The sequence below is a fragment of the Bos grunniens genome, chromosome 28, assembly GCF_055505025.1.
Source record: "Bos grunniens cultivar Pamir isolate PY7600 chromosome 28, Bosgru_T2T1.0, whole genome shotgun sequence".
Classification (NCBI taxonomy): domain Eukaryota; kingdom Metazoa; phylum Chordata; class Mammalia; order Artiodactyla; family Bovidae; genus Bos; species Bos grunniens.
In genome coordinates, this window is record NC_141192.1 from 40,689,403 (window position 1) to 40,703,529 (window position 14,127).

General features: G+C 39.6%; 1 pseudogene; it reads right to left on the minus strand.

Moving 5' to 3' along the window:
* Positions 1-372: 372 nt before the first annotated feature.
* LOC147343191 (protein TALPID3 pseudogene) overlaps positions 373-14,127 on the minus strand; it is a 45,387-nt pseudogene continuing 31,632 nt past the window's right edge.

Genomic DNA, 14,127 nt, shown 5'->3' on the forward strand with positions numbered 1-14,127 from the left:
CTTCCCGACCCAGAGATTGAACCCTCATCTCCTGCCTTGGCAGGCAGGTTCTTTACCACTGAGTCATCAAGGAAGGGAGAAGGCAATGGCAACCCACTCTGGTACTCTTGCCTGGAAAACCCCACGGACAGAGGAGTCTGGTAGGCTGCAGTCCATGGGGTCCCTAGGACTGAGCGACTTCACTTTCCCTTTTCCCTCTCATGGATTGGAGAAGGAAATGGCAACCCACTCCAGTGTTCTTGCCTGGAGAATCCCAGGGACAGGGGAGCCTGGTGGGCTGCTGTCTATGGGACTGCACAGAGTCGGACACAACTGATACGACTTAGCAGCAGCAGCATCAAAGAAGCCCTAATGCTATCACACAGAATAGCATTAGTTATAATCTATAGTCAGACATTGCTCAAAGTGACACGAAACAGTTTTGAGCAATGACTGTATCCAGGTTTTCAGAGGAGGAGTAAATGCCTCTTTGCGACTAGAGGGAGATAAACTGAAGTCAGCTCTACCATTGGAGACGCTGATAACATCTGCAGCACTGGGCTTCTTGGGTGGCTCAGCTGGCAAAGAATATTGCCAATGCAGGTGACGCAAGAGACAAGGGTTTGATCCCAGAGTTGGGAAGATCCCCTGGAGAAGGAAATGGTAATCCACTCCAATATTCTTGCCTGGAGAATTCCATGGACAGAGGAACCTGGCAAGCTACAGTCCATGGGGTCACAAAGCATTGGACATGACTGAGCACGCACGCACACACACACAATATCTACCTTGGGTAATATCTATAGAGTGAGCTGAGGGGGATCCTTTTTTTCTGACTTCATTTCTACAACTGCTATGGTAGGTTTCTTTACTCCGGTTTTTACTTTTCAAGATGATGTTGGAATATTAGCCATTACTGTTACAGGGTGTGGCTTATTTACATGACTCCAGCACGTAGCATGGAATCACTATTACTTTGGGTTTGTCCTGAAAGAATTGCCATAAGAATTAGATGACTTTCTAGGGTACCTGAAAAAGTAGGCATTTCCCAGCTTAGGCTGAACAAATACTGCTGATTATAAGGAGACAGTGTAGTAATGGAATATTGAGTTTAGAATCCATTTTTTTTTTTTTTGCATGAAAGTCAGTTTGTGTTCTTATTGGCTTTACTTTATTGCCTTTAACTCATTCCATTTTGGTCCCTGTGACCTGGACTTAGGAGACAGAGAATTTAATCTGAGATATGGTCCTTTTTAAAGAGTGCTATGATGACCTTGATAAACTGGTTTTCTATAGATTTGTAACATATAAGCCTTGTCTTGGACCATTGTGGTTGCTTTCAGAAACCCTTCTTTTCTCTCTTTCTGTAAGCTTGTATCTAGTTATGGGTGGATTTCCAAAGTGCTCCTCTTTTTTTTTTAGAATGTTTTTGAGAATGCTTTCTTGGAATTAGAGTTGTTTTCAGCTTTATCTTACGTGTTTGTTTTAATATCTTTATTCATGTTTTGAGCTCTCTTGGTCCTTTGATTCTTCTGATCAAATCTCTTCTGTTCATAATCTTTTCTTGCCAGTTCACCTCAAATATCTGCAGAAACAGCTTTAATCCTGTCGTTTAGTGTTTTTCTCGTGTGAATCTCCTCTGACGTCTGTCGGTAGATAAAACATTGAAAAACCAATATATGGCAGCTCCATTCTTTAACTTCCAGGTTTTCTTATGCACCTTTTTATACTTTGTACTCGGCTCAAAATCTTCTCAGCATCTTTCAATACAGATCTCATATTGGTTATTTTAAGCTTAATGGAATTCTATGGAAGATCAGGGAGCCCTGACATCCGAGATTCTTTCAACTGAAGTACGTCCTTTGTATCTTTTCTCTTTTGGCCAGTGATGAATATCATCAGACTTCTGTGCAGTTGCTTTAGCCGTTCCTTGTCCTTCACAGGTAGAACATTTTTGAGTGGACAGTGTGTCAAGGCTGTTTCTCCTCTGAGGATTCCATCCGATTTTTTATCTAGTTAGTGAGTTTTTGTCTGAAGATTCACTTATTCTTTTCAGAGAATCATGGTTATTCAAAATTTGTTCCAAGAGTCCTACATTTCCTGTATGACATGACAGCTCCATTATTTTTTTTTTTTTCAGGAGCAAATCTGCAAGTTACCAACATATATAACATTCATTCATTCAGCACTCGCAATCCCTTAATTGTGCTATTTTACAGACTTATCACCTTTTAATGTATATATATATATATATATATATAAAACTTGTATATGAGCTTTGCTGGTGGCTCAGATAATAAAGAAACTGACTGCAATGTGGGAGACCTGGATTAGATTCTTAGGTTGGGAAGATCCCCTGGAGAAGGAAATGGGTATCCACTCCAGTATTCTTGCCTGGAGAATCCCATGGACAGGGGAGCCTGGCAAGCTACAGTCCCTGGGGTTGCAAAGAGTCAAACATGAATGAGCAATTAACACTTCATTTTATAACTTGAATACAGATTAAGTTCTCTGTCCTCAATACCCGAAGGATTTCTGGTTACCTTAGGTAGCAGTGAATATTTGTTGAATGAACATAAAAAATACAGAAGGAATGTTTTCTATTTCAGTGTATCACATCCACTTGCATATGGATAACATGCAGGATAGTTCTCCATTCTGATCCAATTTTTCTTTGCTGAAATCTATGACTGTCAGCCTTTAGAAAAAAATTTTAAAATACTTATGCTGTTTATGGCCATGCTGGGTCTTCGTTGCTGCAGGTAGGTTTTCTCTAGTTACAGCGAGCAGGGGCTACTCCTTAGCTGCAGTGCACAGGCTTGTCATTGCAGTGGCTTCTCTTGCTGTGGAGCACGGCCTCTAAGGCACATGAGCTTCTGTAGCTGCAGCTCTTGGGCTATAAAGCACGGGCTCAGTAGCTATAATGCACAGGCTTAGTTGCCTCGAGGTGTGGGGGGTCTTCCTGGACCAGGGATTGAACCCACGTTCTCCGCATTGGCAGGCAGATTCTTTACCACTGAACCACCAGAGAAGTCCTGACAGCCAGCGTTTTGAAAAACTCTGGGCTAAGAGGTAGTTATCCCAATTGGTTCGCCACCTCCAAGTCACAAGCGATAGAGGAGGTTCAACTTGGAAAGGGACCCTTATGTTTGTTACGTCCATTATTTTTTTCTCCCAATAGCACGATGAGTTAATGATTATTTCCATCTTATTGGAGGTAAGAAGTGGAACCCTAAGAGGTTAAAGTTAGAAAATTAAAAAGGAAAAACCTGATTTTGAGCACGAACTTATTCCCAAACCAGAACTCTTCCCAAAAATGTTTTAAAAATTATTCAGTGACTCATGTTGTGTTGAGAAAGAAAGAAATAGAACAAACAAGATGCATTTCACCTTTAAAACAGAAAAGGAGGTGGGGAGAAACCAATGTCTGCAGTTTTCATCAGTAATTCCAACACGGGAAACAAATCTATTTCCAATTTGGCAAAATATCCAGCTCTCTTAGAGAACTGATATCTTGGCTGGGATCTGAGAAGCCGTATAAATACAATTTAAAAATCATGAGCAATTGAGAAATAATTTCTAGATACAAAAAAGTCTCAGGCAATCTTCCATTTCCTCTCAGTACAACGAAGGTCATTCCTCTTTGTTTGGGGCTAAGTTCCAAAATGTATGAGCTCTTTAACTTCACCTTCTCATAATGATTCACACCGGCTCATCCCCACAGACTCTGAGGAGATAGAGGATGCAAATTGGTGTTATTGTTCAGTCGCTAAGTACTGTCCAACCCTTTGCAACCCCATGAATTGCTGCATGCCAGGCTCCTCTGTCCTCTACAATCTCCTGGAGTTTGCTCAGATTCAAGTCCATTGAGTTGGTGATGCTATCTAATCATTGCTATGTCTTAAGTCCCTGCTCACTCTGTGACCCTTTTTTCTTTTTCTTGGTTTCTGTTTGGCTTTTATTTATAAACCACCAAAACATCTGGCCAATTTACTTAGTATCCAGATGTTTTGGTCTAATTTACATTGCCTTTTTTTTTTTTTTTACTGAATGTATTGACTTTTTGGGTAAATATAGCCTGAGTGAAAGTGCATGAAGGTTGCCAGCTGATGGAAAAAGGAACTAGCTGGCAATCAACAATCAACATCTGCTCCTCATTTCTCTATTGCTTCCTGGCTCAATCAAAAATAACGTGCCTAATCTTTGAAGAAATTCTTAGAGAAGTGAAAAAAATCTTTTGACATCTTTACCTTATCAGTGTCACAATCATAGAGAAGCTAGACACAGCCAGAGGCAAAAACAGGATCCCTATCTGGGAAATTGCCTGAGTAGCTGCACTCATTGCACCATGGGGATAAAAGTAAGATGAAAATTCAGATCCCAAATGGTCAAAATCATTTGTCACGCCAACCCCACCATTCATGTTTCCTTCCCAATATATCCCATCATGTTCATGATAAACGTCTTTAAGTGTCTTGGTAAAATGCCATCCTGGGGGAACCACAGACAAGTGCTTCTCTCCTCTCTTGACCGTGACTTGAAGCATCACTCCATCCTTCAGGTCCCATGTTGTAATGAACATCCTGTCCTGTGTTCTATGGTGATATTAGTCCTTGACCCCAGAGCCTGGCCCAGGCAGACAATATGGCAGCTGGATTGAGTACCAAGGTCCAAACTACATCATACTTCATGCCCTTCCACACAGTGTAAAGGCGGTAATTAGATTGACATAGGTGTGACCCTTCCTATTGCCATCAAGGTAATGGATTTCTGGTTGATAGATCACAAATCAAAACTCATTTCCTATATAAATAATGTTATCATTATAGTTCTGTTTCTAGAATCACATTTAATGACACAAATACACCAAGCTGTACCAAAGAAAGTCAAAAAGGGAAAATACACATACATGATTTTACAACTATTTATTAATATTGTAAAATGAAATTTATCTATTTACTTTCTGTGAACTTTGTATGTAGATCAGATCAGATCAGTCGCTCAGTCATGTCCGACTCTTTGCGACCCCATGAATTGCAGCATGCCAGGCCTCCCTGTCGATCACCAACTCCTGGAGTTCACTCAGACTCATGTACATCGAGTCAGTGATGCCATCCAGCCATCTCATCCTCTGTCGTCCCCTTCTCCTCCTGCCCCCAATCCCTCCCAGCATCAGAGTCTTTTCCAGTGAGTCAGCTCTTCGCAGGAGGTGGCCAAAGTACTGGAGTTTCAGCTTTAGCATCATTCCTTCCAAGAAATCCCAGGGCTGATCTCCTTCAGAATGGACTGATTGGATCTCCTTGCAGTCCAAGGGACTCTCAAGAGTCTTCTCCAACACCACAGTTCAAAAGCATCAATTCTTTGGTGCTCAGCCCTCTTCACAGTCCAACTCTCACATCCATACATGACCACTGGAAAAACCATAGCCTTGACTAGACGAACCTTTGTTGGCAAAGTAATGTCTTTGCTTTTGAATATGTTATCTAGGTTGGTCATAACTTTCCTTCCAAGGAGTAAGCGTCTTTTAATTTCATGGCTGCAGTAAGTACAACATAAAAAACAGAAAAATGTAAAAATCATATATTTGCCACTTGAATTTCATAGTTTAATACGCCTGAGTCGCTACCACCGAGGTCAAGAAGTAGAAGCCCCTCAAAAGAACCCTCTCCATTGTCCATATTGTCTATCCTTCATTTCTCTCAATAATGTTTTATGGTTTCTGTATATAGGCCTTTCATATCTCTCTTTTATTTATTACTGTTTGATGTTTTTGTTTTTTCTTTAAATTGGAGTATAACTGCTTTACAATGTTGTGTTAATTTCTAAGTTAATTTTGTCTAAGAATGTGTCCGATTAACTAAATTGCCAAATACACTAGCATTGGATTGTTCATTATATTCTCTTATAATTACTTTAATATCTGTATTATAGGTAGTTTTGTCCTGATATGGGTTAGTTGTGGGTGTTTTTTTTTTTTTTTTTCATTCTTTTATCTGTGTTTTGAGGGTCTGGAATTTATGAAATTTTATTTTTCTTTCCAAAGCTCTCCTCCTTGGCTTTCTGATTCTTTGTATGGTGTGTTTATTTTCTTCTTAAATTCTATCCTTATCTTTATTATTTCCTCCCTCAAACTTTCTTTGAGGTTTTCTAACTTCTTCAGATAGATGGCAACTTGTTTGTTTTTTAGTTTCTCTTCTTTAATAATTCTAAATCTTAATTTTTCCTTGATGTGTGGTTTTAGTTCCATCTTAAAAGTTTTGCCACGTAGGAATTTCTTAATCGTTTGATTCAAAATATTTTCTAATTTCCATTGTGATTCCTTATTCTACCAATGTGTTCTTTAGACATTAATGCTTAATTTTTGTACATATAGAGATTTTTCTAGTTTACTAACATCCTGCAGAGATCAGAGGACAAAATCTGTAGGACAGACCATCATAATTTGTTGAGATTGTGTTAGTCCCTCAGTTGTGCCCAACTCTTTGTGACCCCATGGACTGTAGCCTGCCAGGCTCCTCTGTCCATGGAATTCTCCAGGCCAGAATACCGGAGTGGGTAAGCCATTCCCTTTTCCAGGGGATCTTCCCCACCCAGGGATCGAACCCAGATCTTCCGCATTGCAGGCATATTCTTTACCATCTGAGCCACCAGGGACTGCTTTATATCTAAACTCATAGTTGATATTGGTATTGTCACATGTAAACTTGAAAAGGAAGTATAGTTTTCAGTTGCTGGGATCAGTGTTTTATATATGTTATAAGGTCAAGTCTGTTAATCACATTGATCAGATTTTCCATATCCTTACAGATTTTTCTATGTGCATTCTATCAGGTATTGAAAAGTGTTAAAATCTTTTAAAATCTTCTACTATGATTTCAAGTATTCTATTTCTATTTTTAATTCTGTAAATTTTTGCTTTATAGATTGAGACTTATTATTGGGTAGATATGACTGTCAAACTTTTATAACTTCCACATCATCTCTTTCCCTTTGGTAATTCTTCTTGCCTTTAAAGTCTGTTATGTCTGATAATAAAATAGTTACTGTATCTTTCATTTGCTTGGAGTTTGCAGTTTATCTTTCTCCATCCTCTTACTTTCAATCTCCCATGTCTTTATTAAGCTTGTACTGTCCCTTGTAGTGAGTATGTTGGTCGCTTGGTAGTGTCTGACTTTGCGACCCCATGGATTGGTACCCGCCAGGCTCCTCTGTCCATGGGATTTTCCAGGCAAGAATACTGGAGTAGGTTGCCAGTCCCTTCTCAAGGGGGTCTTCCTGACCCAGAGATCGAACTCGGGTCTCCCACATTGCAGGCAGATTCTTTACAGTCTGAGCCACTAGGGAAGACTTACAAGCAGACTAGTGTCCCTTGTAAGCAGAATATAGTTGTTTTTATCCAGCCTCAGTACTTTGGTTTTTCAACTGAAGCATATGCTCTATTTAAATTTAGTGTAATTACTCTGTTTTCTATCTGTCCCAGCACTTTTCTGTTCTTAGTTTCTTCTTTATTATGTACTTTTGTATTAAATGCTTTTATTATATCTATCCCCTATCATCTCCTTGTTTTACTAGGAGTCCGACACGACTGAGTGACTGAGCACGCACACCGGAAGTGACCATGCTCTCATGGTCACTTCCGGTGTGCGTGCTCAGTCAGGTCACTTCCAGTGTGCGTGCTCATTCACTCAGTCATGTCGGACTCGTTGCAACCCCACAGATTGCAGTCCTCCAGGCTTCCTTGCCCTTGGGATTTTCTAGTCAAAATAGTGGAATGGAGTGCCATTTCTTTCTCCATCCCAGACGACTATCTAAAGATTAGAACATCCCTCCTTGGCTCATTAAAACTAATTATAAATAAGTCCTTTTCCCACTTCCTAAACAATATAAGGAATTTAGGATTCTGTAACATCTTTTACCCCATCCCAATTTGTATGCTATTGTTCTCAAATCTTCCATATATTTTAAACCATATATCACTGCTGTTGATTTTTATAGCCAATATTCAGTTAGATTTGCCATTTAGATTTATTTACTTACCATTTAGATTGTTCTTCACTCTTCCTGAATCTCTAAGCTATCACGTAAAATCATTTTCTTCAGAATTGCTTCCTTTAATATTTACTCTATTAGGAGTCTACTGGTGATGAATTCCCTCAAATTTTTGTTTATCTCAAATTATGTTATTAGCTTAATTTTTTTTTCCCAACTCTTATATGACTTTATTCTTTCTCAGCCCTTATCCTTACTGTTATTTCCATCACAAATAATAAGTGTCAGTCTAACATTATATTTTAATTTAAAATTACACAAGTAAGGAGAGGAGTTGCTTATATATCACTATGAAAGCATTAACTATTACATGTCTAGAGAGGTATCAACTCTCTAAAATGTCAGCATGACCTTTGGCCTATAATTTTATTAATATATGCTACAAAATCATCAAAATGCATACCAAGTTCTGTGTACATAAATTTCAGTGTCTAGAGGTGTACCCTGCTCACAGTAGGTTTAGCACATTTTATTTTTTTTTATTTTTTATTTTTTTAGGCATCTGAAATTTTACTTTGATTTCTCCTGTGCCACATGTATTATTGTTATTTATACTAAACAATATATGGGTATAAGTTAGTTTTATTTTTTCTATCCAAATGTACAGTTAACAGTCCTGAAATTAATGATGACTTTCCTGGTAAAAGTTTTTTGTTAGTATGTTCTTGCCTCTTTAGCACTTTATTTATTTTTTTTATTTGATAAATTTAACGCCTTTTATTGCCATACCTCATTTTACTGTGCTTTGCTTTAGTGAGCTTTATAGATACACGTTTTTTTTTTTTTTTTTCTTGTTAATTTTCTGTTTAGTTGATCTATCCATAAGTGTGAGTGGGGTATTAAAGTCTCCCACTATTATTGTGTTATTGTTAATTTCTCCTTTCATACTTGTTAGCATTTGTCTTACATACTGCGGTGCTCCCATGTTGGGTGGATATATATTTATAATTGTTATATCTTCTTCTTGGATTGATCCTTTGATCATTATGTAGTGACCGTCTTTGTCTCTTTTCACAGCCTTTGTTTTAAAGTCTAATTTATCTGATACGAGTATTGTGACTCCTGCTTTCTTTTGGTCCCAATTTGCATGGAAAATCTTTTTCCAGCCCTTCACTTTCAGTCTGTATGTGTCCCCTGTTTTGAGGTGGGTCTCCTGTAGACAACATATGTAGGGGTCTTGTTTTTGTATCCATTCAGCCAGTCTTTGTCTTTTGGTTGGGGCATTCAACCCATTTACGTTTAAGGTAATTACTAATAAGTATGATCCCGTTGCCATTTACTTTATTGTTTTGGGTTCGAGTTTATACACCATTTTTGTGTTTCCTGTCTAGAGAATATCCTTTAGTATTTGTTGGGATAAACCCAAGGAGAAACACCCCAAGACACATTTTAATCAAATTAACAAAGATCAAACACAAAGAACAAATATTAAAAGCAGCAAGGGAAAAACAACAAATAACACACAAGGGAATTCCCATAAGGATAACAGCTGATCTTTCAATAGAAACTCTTCAAGCCAGGAGGGAATGGCAAGACATACTTAAAATGATGAAAGAAAATAACCTACAGCCCAGATTATTGTACCCAGCAAGGATCTCATTCAAGTATGAAGGAGAAATCAAAAGCTTTTCAGACAAGCAAAAGCTGAGAGAATTCTGCACCACCAAACCAGCTCTCCAACAAATATTAGCTTAATTTTTAAAGAATTTTCACTGGCTATTTTCTTCCAGCACTTTGAAAATATAATTATTTTACTGACCCAACAACTGATTGAATAAAGAAGTACTGAATGAACAAATAAATGAATAAAGCAGTGAAAGCATAGGATTATATAGGTGACAATGAGTAATCCCACTTGTCTGGAGTGTAAGGAATTCAGAAAAGGAGGCCACAATGTGGAGAAGTATACACACACACACACACACACACGTGTACAGGAGCAAGGTCTCATATCTAATGCATTCATCAATGAAAAAGTGAAAGTGTTAGTTGCTCAAGTTGTGTCCAACTCTTTGTGATCCCACGGACTGTAGTCCACAAGGCTCCTCTGTCCATGGGGATTCTCCAGGCAAGAATACTGGAGTGGGTAGCCATTCCCTTTGCCAGGGGATCTTCCCAATCTGGGGATGGAACACAAGTCTCTTGCATTGCAGGCAGATTCCTTACCATCTGAACCACCATAAATGTTCATTAATTTATTACATAATTTATTTTTGTAATTAAAATCTTATTATAATAGATTCTGGCTATACAAAATGCATAAAATGTTTCTTTAATTGTTCTGAGGGGGGTTTATAATCTAGCAGATAAGTAAATATTTGCTTATTTAAAAGGTAACTTTATGCTACTTTGAATCTTTCTTAAGGACCAACCACACTTTCATAACTTTCAGAAAAGTCACTATATGTATTTACATAGACCTATATGGCAAATCTACAGACTAAACCAGGACAAATATCCCCCTAATTGTGCAAGGAAAAAGACAAGTAATTTAGTATCTAGCTTACATGAGACAGTCTGCTACTTGGAAACATAATAATACAAGAAGGAAATAAAACAAATAGAATGAAACTAAATATGTTCTAGAAATGAAAAATATAATGTATTTATTTACTTTTGAATTTTACTATGCTTTTATTTGTGCAGGTCAGGAAGCAACAGTTAGAACTAGACATGGAACAACAGACTGGTTCCAAATAGGAAAAGGATTACGTCAAGGCTGTATATTGTCACCCTGCTTATTTAACTTATATGCAGAGTACATCATGAGAAACGCTGGACTGGAAGAAACACAAGCTGGAATCAAGATTGCCGGGAGAAATATCAATAACCTCAGATATGCAGATGACACCACCCTTATGGCAGAAAGTGAAGAGGAACTCAAAAGCCTCTTGATGAAAGTGAAAGTGGAGAGTGAAAAAGTTGGCTTAAAGCTCAACATTCAGAAAACGAAGATCATGGCATCTGGTCCCATCACTTCATGGGAAATCGATGGGGAAACAGTGGAAACAGTGTCAGACTTTATTTTCCTGGGCTCCAAAATCACTGCAGATGGTGACTGCAGCCATGAAATTAAAAGATGCTTACTCCTTGGAAGGAAAGTTATGACCAACCTAGATAGCATATTAAAAAGCAGAGACATTACTTTGTCAACAAAGGTTTGTCTAGTCAAGGCTATGGTTTTTCCTGTGGTCATGTATGGATGTGAGAGTTGGACTGTGAAGAAGGCTGAGCGCCAAAGAATTGATGCTTTTGAACTGTGGTGTTGGAGAAGACTCTTGAGAGTTCCTTGGACTGCAAGGAGATCCAAGCAGTCCATTCTGAAGGAGATCAGCCCTGGGATTTCTTTGGAAGGAATGATGCTAAAGCTGAAACTCCAGTACTTTGGCCACCTCCTGCGAAGAGTTGACTCATTGGAAAAGACTCTGATGCTGGGAGGGATTGGGGGCAGGAGGAGAAGGGGACGACAGAGGATGAGATGGCTGGATGGCATCACTGACTCGAAGGATGTGAGTCCCAGTGAACTCCAGGAGTTGGTGATGGACAGGGAGGCCTGGCGTGCTGCAATTCATGGGGTCGCAAAGAGTTGGACATGACTGAGTGACTGATCTGATCTGATCTGATCTGATGCTTTTATTCAGAAAGATAGTTTTTACAAATGCTTCTCTTTGGATAAAGATAAGACAATGTGGAAAAAGCTACATGGAATATCTATGTTCAATAGTTAACTCATACTTGCCCAGATAAACATTGAGCAAAAATGTGGTGGATACATACTAGATATATTGATGTTGGAGAGACAAAGAAAGAATATTCAGACAAGATGAAAGAGAGCTAATGAATAAAGCCCTCGCAGAGGGAACGTGTTCAGAGCAGGCCTTTCCTTATGAGAGGCGCACTGCTGGCCTAGTAGAAGATGCTGCTGCTGCTGCTAAGTCACTTCAGTCGTGTCTGACTCTGCACGACCCCATAGACGGCAGCCCACCTGGCTCCCCTGTCCCTGGGATTCTCCAGGCAAGAACACTGGAGTGGGTTGCCATTTCCTTCTCCAATGCATGAAAGTGAAAAGTGAAAGTGAAGTCACTCAGTCATGTCCGACTCTTTGAGACCCCATGGACTGCAGCCTACCAGGTTCCTCTGTCCATGGGATTTTCCAGGCAAGAGTACTGGAGTGGGGTGCCATTGCCTTCTCCGAGTAGAAGATGAGAGGCTTCCAAGTAGAGGGCTTCCATCCTGTTTTCTTTCTGTGGATGACTGGCTGCAAGGGGACACATCAGTGGTCTTGAGCATTACACAATGGCCCCTTGGTTCTCACCTGCCTAGTGCACAAGTCTTTGTCTCTGTTCTTAGTTTATCTCCAACCCTTTGACCCTGTGCTCTAGTTTTTCCAAACCAGCACACACCCTTGCTTTTCGTTCCTCATTTTGGGCGCTCCTCTAGCACTGACTGTCGACATTCTGTCTTGGACACAATTTGGTATTTGTTCCCTGGCTTCACGTACTGTGGATACAGCTAAAGATACACATCTGCCTTCCCTCCTACCCACATATGCTTCATGGGGAGATGGCTTGGAAAGTCGGGGTATGTGTTTACAAAAGACTTTTCCTAACGCGATAGCTTGGATATGGGAAAAATTAACACAGATTTCATCTTTTGCTTATTTTTTCCAGGTCTATGAAACTAATATCCTTTTTCTGGGCCTTACTATCAATAAAAACATATGTTAGACTCATGTAATCCTACTGTCAAAGATATGAAAACAACTGAATATAAAATCCAGTAAAGAAAAAAGAAGACTTTAATGATGGAGTTGCATTTTCTTTACAAGTAAAAATTCACATGAAGAAGACAGAACAGGCTTTAAAACTAATCATCTTTTTTTCTTCTACCCTGTATTTAGGTTTTAGTGAGCTCTTTCAAAAATACAGGATAAGAATCTACAAGCCCTACCTCACATTGTTTTAATAGCCTGGATTCTTCTGTTTCCTCTTCTCCACAGTTTTACGGCTCTCTCCAGGCCCATAAATTACATGGTAGTAATAGGCCCTTCCAGAAGAAAGGGACAAAATGAGATAATTGACATCTCCCCCAATCTTGCTGCACTTGGGTTCAATTATTCTCCTCTTTAATGGCCCTTTCCCCCAGTCCCCCTTCCCCTAACATAAATCATATACTCTATGAATTTTCAATTAGCTGTTGGTGGCCAGCTTCTGGATCTGTAGGAGACGAGCAGAAGGAGAGCTGATTCCTAGGCTGCCGTTCAGAACATGCCTTTAACAGGTATCTGATAAACCTGCTCTGTGTCCACCAGCCTCACGTCAGATGTGCTTTCTGTTTGGTGCATTGGGAAGCTTCCCCTTGCACCCTGGGCAAATAGCATGACACCATTGATAGAGGTCCTTGATTATCTTCCCAAGCATTAGTGCAAAGGCACACAGAAATGTAAAGGATTATTCATTACAAGGGCTTCCCAGGTGGTACTAGTGGTAAAGAATCTGCCTGTCAATGCGGGAGATGCAAAAGAGACTCTGGTTGGATCCCTGGATCAGAAAGACACCCTGGGGAAGGAAATGGCAACCCACTCCAGTATTTTTGCCTGGAAAAATTCATGGACAGAGGAGCCTGGTGGGCTATACAGTCCATGGGGTTGCGAAAAAGTCAGACATGATGGAGGACACACAGTTCATTATAAGGAACTCCAATCAATTGGGATGGATATTGCAGCTCAACAATAACCATTTTTCAAGTGGCATGTTAGGTTCTTTTTTTCTTTAGTGGAATATAATTGCTTTGCAGTGTTGTGTTAGTTTCTGCTGTACAACAAAGTGAATCAGCTATGCATGTACATACATCCCCTCCCTCTGGAGCCTCCTTCCCACCGTACCCCCCATTCCACCCCTCTAGGTCATCACAGAGCCCTGAGCTGAGCTCTCTGTGCATGCCACATGCAGTCTAAATAGATAGCTAGGTTCCCACTAGCTGTTTTACACATGGTGCATATATGTCATATATGCGTATGTGCATATATGTCAGTGCTGCTCGTCAATTCGTCCCTCCCTCCCCTTCCTCCTCTGTGTTCCCATGTCCACTCTCTGTGTC